The sequence below is a fragment of the Pelophylax lessonae genome, assembly GCF_965119305.1.
Source record: "Pelophylax lessonae genome assembly, chromosome: 1".
Classification (NCBI taxonomy): domain Eukaryota; kingdom Metazoa; phylum Chordata; class Amphibia; order Anura; family Ranidae; genus Pelophylax; species Pelophylax lessonae.
Genome location: NC_138768.1, coordinates 890,766,489 through 890,780,009, shown reverse-complemented (window position 1 = coordinate 890,780,009; position 13,521 = coordinate 890,766,489).

Genomic DNA, 13,521 nt, shown 5'->3' with positions numbered 1-13,521 from the left:
TAAATTTTTAAAACGATTTTATAATTTAACCTTTAAGAATTTTGATTATTCTTTTAAACTTCATTTTAATATCATTTTGTTCAATATTTTGTTCCCTGTTCCTCATTTTATAATAATAATATTTAAAGAACTTTTACCATTCAGAGCACATCCATGGAGAGTGCGTTCTTATTTAATATATTTACATTTATAGTCCATTCAGTTTATACACGGCAATAGGTATATATAGTGTGTAAGACACTTATCCCTACATAAATTGTATGTGATTGAGTTGTTTGAGATTGGTTGTTTACTACCGCTTCTTCCTGGTTTGATAGTTAGGCTCGAATGTATCCCCGCGGCCACCTTCGATGACGCGATCACGTCATTTCCGGTGTGACCGGAGATGACGTGTGAGGAGATCATTCATTCCTCAATGGAGAGCGGATGTGGGTTGTGTTGGACATGCAACAATTTTAAAGCTTAGCCTATTACAGATTGGCTGCAGTTCACAGGTAGGACACTGGGTGTCGCTGGTGCTCAGTGATATGCTATGCATTATCTATGATGTGTTGTAATTTCCTGTACACTGTACTGAACTTGTTGGTTATCTCTTCCTGTTCTGTTGTTCTTATTACAATGAGGTGACATCTTTGATTTCTGTGTTATGTTCCAATAAAGAAGCCAGTTCCTGTTACTCCACAATGTCTGATCTGAATGGACTCCGCTGCACCCAGTGATCGCACTCTGCAACAGGTTGAAGCTAGCGTCACTTTTGATGACGTAGCGGCCTATTCATTGGTGCACCATATGGAGGTCTGGTCCGCACGCCAGCGCTGTACTACAATAGCGCGGCTTGTTATTATTAGAAGCAATTCATCTGTTTTTATTGGATCTTGGGTGACGCGGGGGCCCCCAATTGGTGCATTAGGAAGAGGCTTGATATTGTAATGGCGCGGTGTGTCATCAATTTTGAACTCCATCAGCTGCTCCCCCATATGTGTATAAATACAAGGTATGTTGATTCAGGCACCAGGCTAATTCCTTTAAAAATGTTATGTGTAATGAAACGCGTTGGGATTATCAAGAGTGCCGAATTATACTGAATGCTTCTGACCACCTGACTCATTGTAAGTGCAATTCTTTTATTTATAATAAAATTTCAAAACGGTATCACGCTATGGTGTCTCTCCGGTTTATCCCATTAAATACTGCCTGGAGTGGGGATTCCGAGAGATCTCCCTGCGGATCCCTGCGTTTTCAACACCGGCCATCCAGAGAGTCTGTAGAAGTTTTTACCATCTGGTTCTGAGGAGGTCTTCACTTTCACCCTGTATGACCCAACTGCTGTACGGTATTTTGGGTCCATGCCATCTGGTTTTATAATTTTTGGTGTGGGATCGGTCACTGTCACAAGTCAGCACTTTCCTGTGTGGGACTTTCTTCTTCAAATGTTTTTCTCAATCATTGGACTTTGTTTCCTCCTATTTATGATCTTTAAGTGTATATATTTGTCTTGGAGCGCTGCACTATTTATATTTTTCATATAGGGGGATCACACATGGAGGATCATATAGGGGATCACACATGGGGGATCATATAGGGGGATCACACATGGAGGATCATATAGGGGATCACACATGGAGGATCTTATAGGGAGAATCACACATGGAGGATCATATAGGGGATCACACATGGAGGATCATATAGGGGGATCACACATGGAGGATCATATAGGGGATCACACATGGAGGATCATATAGGGGGATCACACATGGAGGATCATATAGGGGGATCACACATGGAGGATCATATAGGGGATCACACATGGAGGATCATATAGGGGGATCACACATGGAGGATCATATAGGGGATCACACATGGAGGATCATATAGGGGATCACAAGTGGAGGATCATATAGGGAGGATCACACATGGAGGATCATATAGGGGATCACAAGTGGAGGATCATATAGGGGATCACAAGTGGAGGATCATATAGGGGATCACACGTGGAGGATCATATAGGGAGGATCACACACAGAGGATCATATAGGGAGGATCATATAGGGGGATCACACATGGAGGATCATATAGGGGGATCACACATGGAGGATCATATAGGGAGAATCACACATGGAGGATCATATAGGGAGGATCATATAGGGGGATCACACATGGAGGATCATATAGGGAGGATTATATAGGGGGATCACACATGGAGGATCATATAGGGGATCACACATGGAGGATCATATAGGGGATCACACATGGAGGATCATATAGAGGGATCACACATGGAGGATCATATAGGGGGATCACACATGGAGGATCATATAGGGGGATCACATATGGAGGATCATATAGGGGGATCACACATGGAGGATCATATAGGGGGATCACACATGGAGGATCACACATGGAGGATCTTATAGGGAGGATCATATAGGGGATCACACATGGAGGATCATATAGGTGGATCACACATGGAGGATCATATAGGGGGATCACACATGGAGGATCATATAGGGATGATCACACATGGAGGATCATATAGGGGATCACACATGGAGGATCATATAGGGGGAATCACACATGGAGGATCATATAGGGGATCACACATGGAGGATCATATAGGGGATCACACATGGAGGATCATATAGGGGATCACACACGGAGGATCATATAGGGGATCACACACGGAGGATCATATAGGGGATCACACATGGAGGATCATATAGGGGATCACACATGGAGGATCATATAGGGGGATCACACATGGAAGATCATATAGGGATGATCACACATGGAGGATCATATAGGGGATCACACATAGAGGATCATATAGGGGCTCACACATGGAGGATCATATAGGGGGATCACACATGGAGGATCATATAGGGGGATCACACATGGAGGATCATATAGGAGGATCACACATGGAGGATCTTATAGGGAGGATCACACATGGAGGATCATATAGGGGATCACACATGGAGGATCATATAGGGGGATCACACATGGAGGATCATATAGGGGGATCACACATGGAGGATCATATAGGGATGATCACACATGGAGGATCATATAGGGGATCACACATAGAGGATCATATAGGGGATCACACATGGAGGATCATATAGGGGATCACACATGGAAGATCATATAGGGGGGGATCACACATGGAAGATCATATAGGGGGAATCACACATGGAGGATCATATAGGGGATCACACATGGAGGATCACATAGGGGATCACACACGGAGGATCATATAGGGGATCACACACGGAGGATCATATAGGTGATCACACACGGAGGATCATATAGGGGATCACACATGGAGGATCATACAGGGGATCACACATGGAGGATCATATAGGGGATCACACACGGAGGATCATATAGGGGATCACACACGGAGGATCATATGGGGGATCACACACGGAGGATCATATAGGTGATCACACACGGAGGATCATATAGGGGATCACACATGGAGGATCATATAGAGAGGATTACACATGGAGGATCATATAGGGAGGATTACACATGGAGGATCATATAGGGGGATCACACATGGAGGATCATATCGGGGGATCACACATGGAGGATCATATAGGGGGATCACACATGGATGATCATATATGGAGGATCATATAGGAGGATCATATAGGGGATCACACATGAAGGATCATATAGGGGAATTACACATGGAGGATCATATAGGGAGAATCACATATGTAGGATCATATAGGGGATCACACATGGAGGATCATATAGGGGGATCACACATGGAGGATCATATAGGGGATCACAGATGGAGGATCATATAGGGGATCACACATGGAGGATCATATAGGGGGATCACACATGGAGGATCATATATGGAGGATCATATAGGGGGATCACACATGGAGGATCATATAGGGGGATCACACATGGAGGATCATATAGGGGGATCACACATGGATGATCATATAGGAGGATCACACATGGAGGATCATATAGGGAGAATCACACATGGAGGATCATATAGGGGATCACACATGGAGGATCATATAGGGGGATCACACATGGAGGATCATATAAGGGGATCACCCATGGAGGATCATATAGGGGGTCACACATGGAGGATCATATATGGGGATCACACATGGAGGATCATATAGGGGGATCACACATGGATGATCATATAGGGGGATCACACATGGAGGCTCATATAGGGGGATCACACATGGATGATCATATAGGGAGAATCACACATGGAGGATCATATAGGGGGATCACACATGGAGGATTAAATATGGGGATCACACATGGAGGATCATATAGGGGGATCACACATGGAGGATCATATAGGGGGATCACACATGGAGGATCATATAGGGGATCACACATGGAGGATCATATAGGGAGAATCACACATGGAGGATCATATAGGGGGATCACACATGGAGGATCATATAGGGGATCACACATGGAGGATCATATAGGGGATCACACATGGAGGATCATATAGGGAGAATCACACATGGAGGATCATATAGGGGGATCACACATGGATGATCATATAGGGGGATCACACATGGAGGATCATATAGGGGGATCACACATGGAGGATCATATAAGGGGATCACCCATGGAGGATCATATAGGGGGTCACACATGGAGGATCATATAGGAGGATCATATAGGGGGATCACACATGAAGGATCATATAGGGGAATTACACATGGAGGATCATATAGGGAGAATCACATATGTAGGATCATATAGGGGATCACACATGGAGGATCATATAGGGGGATCACACATGGAGGATCATATAGGGGATCACAGATGGAGGATCATATAGGGGATCACACATGGAGGATCATATAGGGGGATCACACATGGAGGATCATATATGGAGGATCATATAGGGGGATCACACATGGAGGATCATATAGGGGGATCACACATGGAGGATCATATAGGGGGATCACACATGGATGATCATATAGGAGGATCACACATGGAGGATCATATAGGGAGAATCACACATGGAGGATCATATAGGGGATCACACATGGAGGATCATATAGGGGGATCACACATGGAGGATCATATAAGGGGATCACCCATGGAGGATCATATAGGGGGTCACACATGGAGGATCATATATGGGGATCACACATGGAGGATCATATAGGGGGATCACACATGGATGATCATATAGGGGGATCACACATGGAGGCTCATATAGGGGGATCACACATGGATGATCATATAGGGAGAATCACACATGGAGGATCATATAGGGGGATCACACATGGAGGATTAAATATGGGGATCACACATGGAGGATCATATAGGGGGATCACACATGGAGGATCATATAGGGGGATCACACATGGAGGATCATATAGGGGATCACACATGGAGGATCATATAGGGAGAATCACACATGGAGGATCATATAGGGGGATCACACATGGAGGATCATATAGGGGATCACACATGGAGGATCATATAGGGGATCACACATGGAGGATCATATAGGGAGAATCACACATGGAGGATCATATAGGGGGATCACACATGGATGATCATATAGGGGGATCACACATGGAGGATCATATAGGGGATCACACATGGAGGATCATATAGGGGATCACACATGGAGGATCATATAGGGGGATCACACATGGAGGATCATATAGGGCATCACACATGGAGGATCATATAGGGAGAATCACACATGGAGGATCATATAGGGGGATCACACATGGAGGATCATATAGGGGATCACACATGGAGGATCATATAGGGGATCACACATGGAGGATCATATAGGGAGGATCACACATGGAGGATCATATAGGGCATCACACATGGAGGATCATATAGAGGGATCACACATGGATGATCATATAGGGGATCACACATGGAGGATCATATAGAGGGATCACACATGGAGGATCATATAGGGAATCACACATGGAGGATCATATAGGGAGAATCACACATGGAGGATCATATAGAGGGATCACACATGGAGGATCATATAGGGGGATCACACATGGATGATCATATAGGGAGAATCACACATGGAGGATCATATAGGGGAATTACACATGGAGGATCATATAGGGAGAATCACATATGTAGGATCATATAGGGGATCACACATGGAGGATCATATAGGGGGATCACACATGGAGGATCATATAGGGGATCACAGATGGAGGATCATATAGGGGATCACACATGGAGGATCATATAGGGGGATCACACATGGAGGATCATATATGGAGGATCATATAGGGGGATCACACATGGAGGATCATATAGGGGGATCACACATGGAGGATCATATAGGGGGATCACACATGGATGATCATATAGGAGGATCACACATGGAGGATCATATAGGGAGAATCACACATGGAGGATCATATAGGGGATCACACATGGAGGATCATATAGGGGGATCACACATGGAGGATCATATAAGGGGATCACCCATGGAGGATCATATAGGGGGTCACACATGGAGGATCATATATGGGGATCACACATGGAGGATCATATAGGGGGATCACACATGGATGATCATATAGGGGGATCACACATGGAGGCTCATATAGGGGGATCACACATGGATGATCATATAGGGAGAATCACACATGGAGGATCATATAGGGGGATCACACATGGAGGATTAAATATGGGGATCACACATGGAGGATCATATAGGGGGATCACACATGGAGGATCATATAGGGGGATCACACATGGAGGATCATATAGGGGATCACACATGGAGGATCATATAGGGAGAATCACACATGGAGGATCATATAGGGGGATCACACATGGAGGATCATATAGGGGATCACACATGGAGGATCATATAGGGGATCACACATGGAGGATCATATAGGGAGAATCACACATGGAGGATCATATAGGGGGATCACACATGGATGATCATATAGGGGGATCACACATGGAGGATCATATAGGGGATCACACATGGAGGATCATATAGGGGATCACACATGGAGGATCATATAGGGGGATCACACATGGAGGATCATATAGGGCATCACACATGGAGGATCATATAGGGAGAATCACACATGGAGGATCATATAGGGGGATCACACATGGAGGATCATATAGGGGATCACACATGGAGGATCATATAGGGGATCACACATGGAGGATCATATAGGGAGGATCACACATGGAGGATCATATAGGGCATCACACATGGAGGATCATATAGAGGGATCACACATGGATGATCATATAGGGGATCACACATGGAGGATCATATAGAGGGATCACACATGGAGGATCATATAGGGAATCACACATGGAGGATCATATAGGGAGAATCACACATGGAGGATCATATAGAGGGATCACACATGGAGGATCATATAGGGGGATCACACATGGATGATCATATAGGGAGAATCACACATGGAGGATCATATAGGGAGAATCACACATGGAGGATCATATAGGGGATCACACATGGAGGATCATATAGGGGATCACACATGGAGGATCATATAGGGGGATCACACATGGAGGATCATATAGGAGAATCACACATGGAGGATCGTGTAGGGGGATCACACATGGAGGATCATATAGGAGAATCACACATGGAGGATCGTGTAGGGGGATCACACATGGAGGATCATATAGGTGGACCCTCGATAAAGTCACGTTTTGTGATGCAACGTGTCGGGAGGAGCCGAGTGACGTCACTTTTGGTCTACGACTGGGACCAGAATTTTGGTATTTCTCACTCTGCTCGGTCAGAGTGTTATCATCCACATCTACATTATTCTACTGCTATGTAAGTGGTCTCTGTGTTTTATCATTAAATGTTATCACTTATTACACTATGGAGCCTCCATTTCTCTTTCCTGTCCATTAGAATACAAAGGTTTCTATTACCTCTGCTCATCAGCTCCATCTAGTGGTCACAATGTGGTGTTTTCCTGATTCAGTACTGTATGAGTGAATAACGATCTGAATAGCCCATATTTCACAGGACAAATAGTTCTGAGATTTAAAAAAAAAATAAAATAAAATACCCTGAAGGATGAAAATAAAGGAAAATTAATGTTCTCACGCTATATTCTCTGCAGGTCGAATGTTAAACTGTGAAAAACGCTGTGAATGGGGATAATACTGCATTATGACCACTAGATGGAGCTGGAAAAGGAATGCGGTCCCCTCATCTCAGGACCGGTGTGCGGCAATAGACAATGATTTCTGTTCTTCGGTTCGGATTTATTAGGAAATCACAATTTATTTCTGGAGTTCCGAGTCTCAGACATTCATTGCTGTCAGAATTTCACATTTTCTCAGCGCTGTCACTACCAGCGAATTCATTCACAAATCACAAATCCCAACAATCCCCCCCCGGAATAACTTACCAATTTACCATTCGATCTGCAGAGAATATAGCCTGGGAACATTCCCTGTATAGGGAAAATACATCACCACTAGAGGGAGCTGAGGAGCAGAATTATTTCCTACGATGCTCAGCTCCATCTAGTGGTGATAATGCAGTATTTTCCCCATTCACAGTGCTTTTTTTATATACAGTTTAACATTCGACCTTCAGAGAATATCGCCTGCAAAAAATTGGATCTGGCACCGTTATCCCAGAATTCATTTTGTTATTCAGGGAATGTTTTCAGGCTGTATTCTATGAAGGTCGAATGTTATACTTTAAAAAAAAAACACTGTGAATGGGGAAAATAATGCATTATGACCACTAGATGGAGCCGAGCATCATAGAAAATAAATCTGCTCCTCGGCTCCATCTAGTGGCACCATATTTTCCCTGTTCAGGGTTTGGGTTAGGGAATGTTCTCAGGCTATATTCTCTGCAGATCGAATGTTATACTTTTAAAAAAAAAAACACTGTGAATGGGGAAAATACTGCATTAAGACCACTAGATGGAGCTGAGTATTATAGGAAGTACATGTGCTCCTCAGCTCCATCTAGTGGCGATGTATTTTCTTTACACAAGGAATGTTCTCAGGCTATATTCTCTGCAGGTCGAATGTTAAACTGTTAAAAAAAACTGTGAATGGAGAAAATACTGCATTATGACCACTAGATGGAGCTGAGTATTATAGGAAGTACATGTCCTCCTCAGCTCCATCTAGTGGTGATGTATTTTCTTTATTCAGGGAATGTTCTCAGGCTATATTCTCTGCAGGTCGAATGTTAAACTAAAGAAGCAATCTGAATGGGGAAAATACTGCATTATGACCACTAGATGGAGCAAAGTATCATATTAAATAAATCTGCTCCTCAGCTCCATCTAGTGGCGCTGTATTTTCCCTGTTCAGGGTTTGGGTTAGGGAATGTTCTCAGGCTAAATTCTCTGCAGATCGAATGTTAAACAGTTAAAAAAAAAAAAAACACTGTGGATGGGGAAAATACTGTATTATGACCACTAGATGGAGCTAAAAAAAAAAAAAAAATATATAGGTATTCTCCTCGGCTCCATCTAGTGGTTGATGTATTTTCCCTATTTAGGAAATGTTCTCAGGCCTTATTATCCGTAGATCGAATGTTTAACTGGTAAAAACGCTGTGAATGGTGGTCATAATGCAGTATTTTCCCCATTCACAGCGTTTCTACCAGATTAACTTTCGACCTGCAGAGACTAAAGCCTAAGAACATTCCCTGAATAAAGAAAATAAATCACCACTAGATGGAGCTGAGGAGCACATGTACTTCCTATAATACTCAGCTCCATCTAGTGGTCATAATGCAGTATTTTCCCCATTCACTGTGTTTTTTAAAGTATAACATTCGACCTTCATAAAATATAGCCTGAGAACATTCGCAGAATAGGAAAAATACATCACCACTAGATGGAGCTGAGGAGCAGACTTATTTTCTATGATACACAGCTCTATTGAATGGTCATAATGTAGTATGTTCCCCATTCACATCGTTTTTTTACCAGTTTAACATTCGATCTGCAGAGGCTAAAGCTTAAGAACATTCACTGAATAAAGAAAATACATCACCACTAGATGGAGCTGAGGAGCAGATGTACTTCCTATAATACTCTTATAGCACTCTTATAGCACTCATATTTCTTATGACGTTCAGCTCCATCTAGTGGTCATAATGCAGTATTTTTCCCATTCACTGTGGTTTTTTTTAACTTTTTAACATTCGATCTGCAGAGAATATAGCCTGGGAACATTCCCTGTATAGGGAAAATACCTCGCCACTAGAGGGAGCCGAGGAGCACACTTATTTCTTATAATACTCAGCTCCATCTAGTGGACATAATGCAGTTTTTTCACCATTTGCAGTGTTTTTTTAAAGTATAACATTTGACCTTCATAGAATATAGCCTGAGAACATTCGCAGAATAAGAAAATAATTTTCGGATAACGGTGCCAGATCCAATTTTTCGCAGAAAAAAAAGCAACGTGAATGGGGAAAATACTGCATTATGACCACTAGATGGAGCTGAGTATCATAAGAAACAAGTGTGCTCCTCAGCTCCCTCTAGTGGTGATGTATTTTCCTTATTCAGGGAATGTTCTCAGGCTATATTCTCTGAAGGTCGAATGTTAAACTAAAGAAGCAATCTGAATGGGGGAAATACTGCATTATGACCACTAGATGGAGCTGAGTATCATGGGAAATAAGTGTGCTCCTCAGCTCCATCTAGTGGTGCAGAACTTTCCTTATTCTAGGAATGTTCTCAGGCTATATTCTCTGCAGGTCGAATGTTTAACTGTTAAAAAAAAACACTGTGAATGGGGAAATACTGCATTATGACCAGCAGGAGGAGCTAAGTATATATAAAAATAAATAAATAAAAATAGTTATTCTCCTCGGCTCCATCTAGTGGTGCTGAATTTCCCTATTTACTGAATATCTGAACATATTATCTGCAGATCGAATGTTAAACTGTAAAAAAAAAGCAATCTCAATGGGGAAATACTGCATTATGACCACTAGATGGAGCTAAACGTCATAAGAAATAAGAGTGCTCCTCAGCTCCATCTAGTGGCGATGTATTTTCTCTATTCAGGGAATGTTCTCAGGCCATATTAGCTGCAGGTCGAATGTTAAACCAGTAAAAATGCCATGAATGGGGAAAATACTGCATTATGACCTCTAGATTAAGCTGAACATCATAAGAAATAAGTGTGCTCCTCAGCTCCATCTAGTGGTGATGTTTTTTCCCTATTCAGGGAATGTTCTCAGGCTATATTCTCTGCAGATCGAATGTTAAACTGGAAAAAAAAACTGTGAATGGGGAGAATACTGCATTATGACCTGTAGATGGAGATGAGTATCATTGTAAATAAGTATACTCCTCAGCTCCATCTAGTGGTGTCGAATGTCCTTATTCACTGAATGTTCTCAGGCCATTTTATCTGCAGATCGAACGTTAAACTGGAAAAAAATGCTGTGAATGGGGAAATGCCACTAGATGCAGCTAAACATCATAAGAAATAAGTCTGCTCCTCAGCTCCATCTAGTGGCGATGTATTTTCTCTATTCAGGGAATGTTCTCTGGCTATATTCTCCACAGATCGAATGTTAAACTGTTACAAAAAAATAAAAAAATTAAAAACACAGGAAAAAAACAGGAAATACTGCATTATGACCACTAGATGGAGCTGAATATTAAAAAAAAATAAGTCTGCTACTCAGCTCCATCTAGTGGTGATGTATTTTCAGGAAATGTTCTTAAGCTATGTTCTCTGAAGGTCGAATGTTAAACTAAAATAGCAATCTGAATGGGGAAAATACTGCATTATGACCACTAGATGGAGCTAAACATCATAGGAAACAAGTGTGCTCCTCAGCTCCATCTAGTGGTGCCGAATTTCCTTAGTCACTGAATGTTCTCAGGCTATATTATCTGCAGATCGAATGTTAAACTGTTACAAAAAAATAAAAAAACACTGTAAATCAGGAAATACTGCACTATGACCACTAGATGGAGTTAAATATAAAAAAATAAGTCTGCTCCTCAGCTCCATCTAGTGGTGATGTATTTTCCTTCTTCAGGAAATGTTCTCTGAAGGTCGAATGTTAAACTAAAAAAGCAATCTGAATGGGGAAAATACTGCATTATGACCACCAGATGGAGCTAAACATCATAGGAAACAAGTGTGCTCCTCAGCTCCATCTAGTGGCGCCGAATTTCCTTAGTCACTGAATGTTCTCAGGCTATATTATCTGCAGATCGAATGTTAAACTCGAAGAAAATGCTGTGAATGGGGAAATACTGCATTATGACCACCAGATGGAACTAAACATCATAAGAAATAAGTGTGCTCCTCAGCTCCATCTAGTGGCGCTGTATTTTCCCTAGTAACAGTTTTTGTTTTCATGAATAACATTCGACCTGCAGAGAATAAAACCTGAGAACATTCGACTTTGCAGTTTTGATGGACGAAGATATGCAATTCTTTTTCTCTACCCCCCTCCCCCCCCCCCCACACCAGAGAAGACTTTAGTTGTGTTTGGCAGTTGTCCACAATGAGGACTGTCCAGAGTTCCTCCACAGCCATGGATCCTACTGACCTGCAGCAGAAGATGGATGGTAGAGGATGAGAGTCTGAATGGTGGGATTGGGGGGTGACAGAACACAAACCCAATGATTGGTGGCTCCCCCTCTGCTGTGGTCTTGTCACCTCCAGTGCCCCACCTCCGCGCTGTGGTCTTGTCACCTCCAGTGCCCCACCTCCGTGCTGTGGTCTTGTCACCTCCAGTGCCCCACCTCCGCGTTGTGGTCTTGTCACCTCCAGTGCCCCACCTCCGCGTTGTGGTCTTGTCACCTCCAGTGCCCCACCTCCGCGTTGTGGTCTTGTCACCTCCAGTGCCCCACCTCCGCGTTGTGGTCTTGTCACCTCCAGTGCCCCACCTCCGCGTTGTGGTCTTGTCACCTCCAGTGCCCCACCTCCGCGTTGTGGTCTTGTCACCTCCAGTGCCCCACCTCCCCGCTGTGGTCTTGTCACCTCCAGTGCCCCACCTCCCCGCTGTGGTCTTGTCACCTCCAGTGCCCCACCTCCCCGCTGTGGTCTTGGCACCTCCAGTGCCCCACCTCCCCGCTGTGGTCTTGTCACCTCCCGTGCCCCACCTCCGCGCTGTGGTCTTGTCACCTCCAGTGCCCCACCTCCCCGCTGTGGTCTTGGCACCTCCAGTGCCCCACCTCCCCGCTGTGGTCTTGTCACCTCCAGTGCCCCACCTCCCCGCTCTGGTCTTGTCACCTCCAGTGCCCCACCTCCCCGCTGTGGTCTTGTCACCTCCAGTGCCCCACCTCCGCGCTGTGGTCTTGGCACCTCCAGTGCCCCACCTCCCCGCTGTGGTCTTGGCACCTCCAGTGCCCCACCTCCCCGCTGTGGTCTTGTCACCTCCAGTGCCCCACCTCCGCGCTGTGGTCTTGTCACCTCCCGTGCCCCACCTCCGCGCTGTGGTCTTGTCACCTCCAGTGCCCCACCTCCCCGCTGTGGTCTTGTCACCTCCCG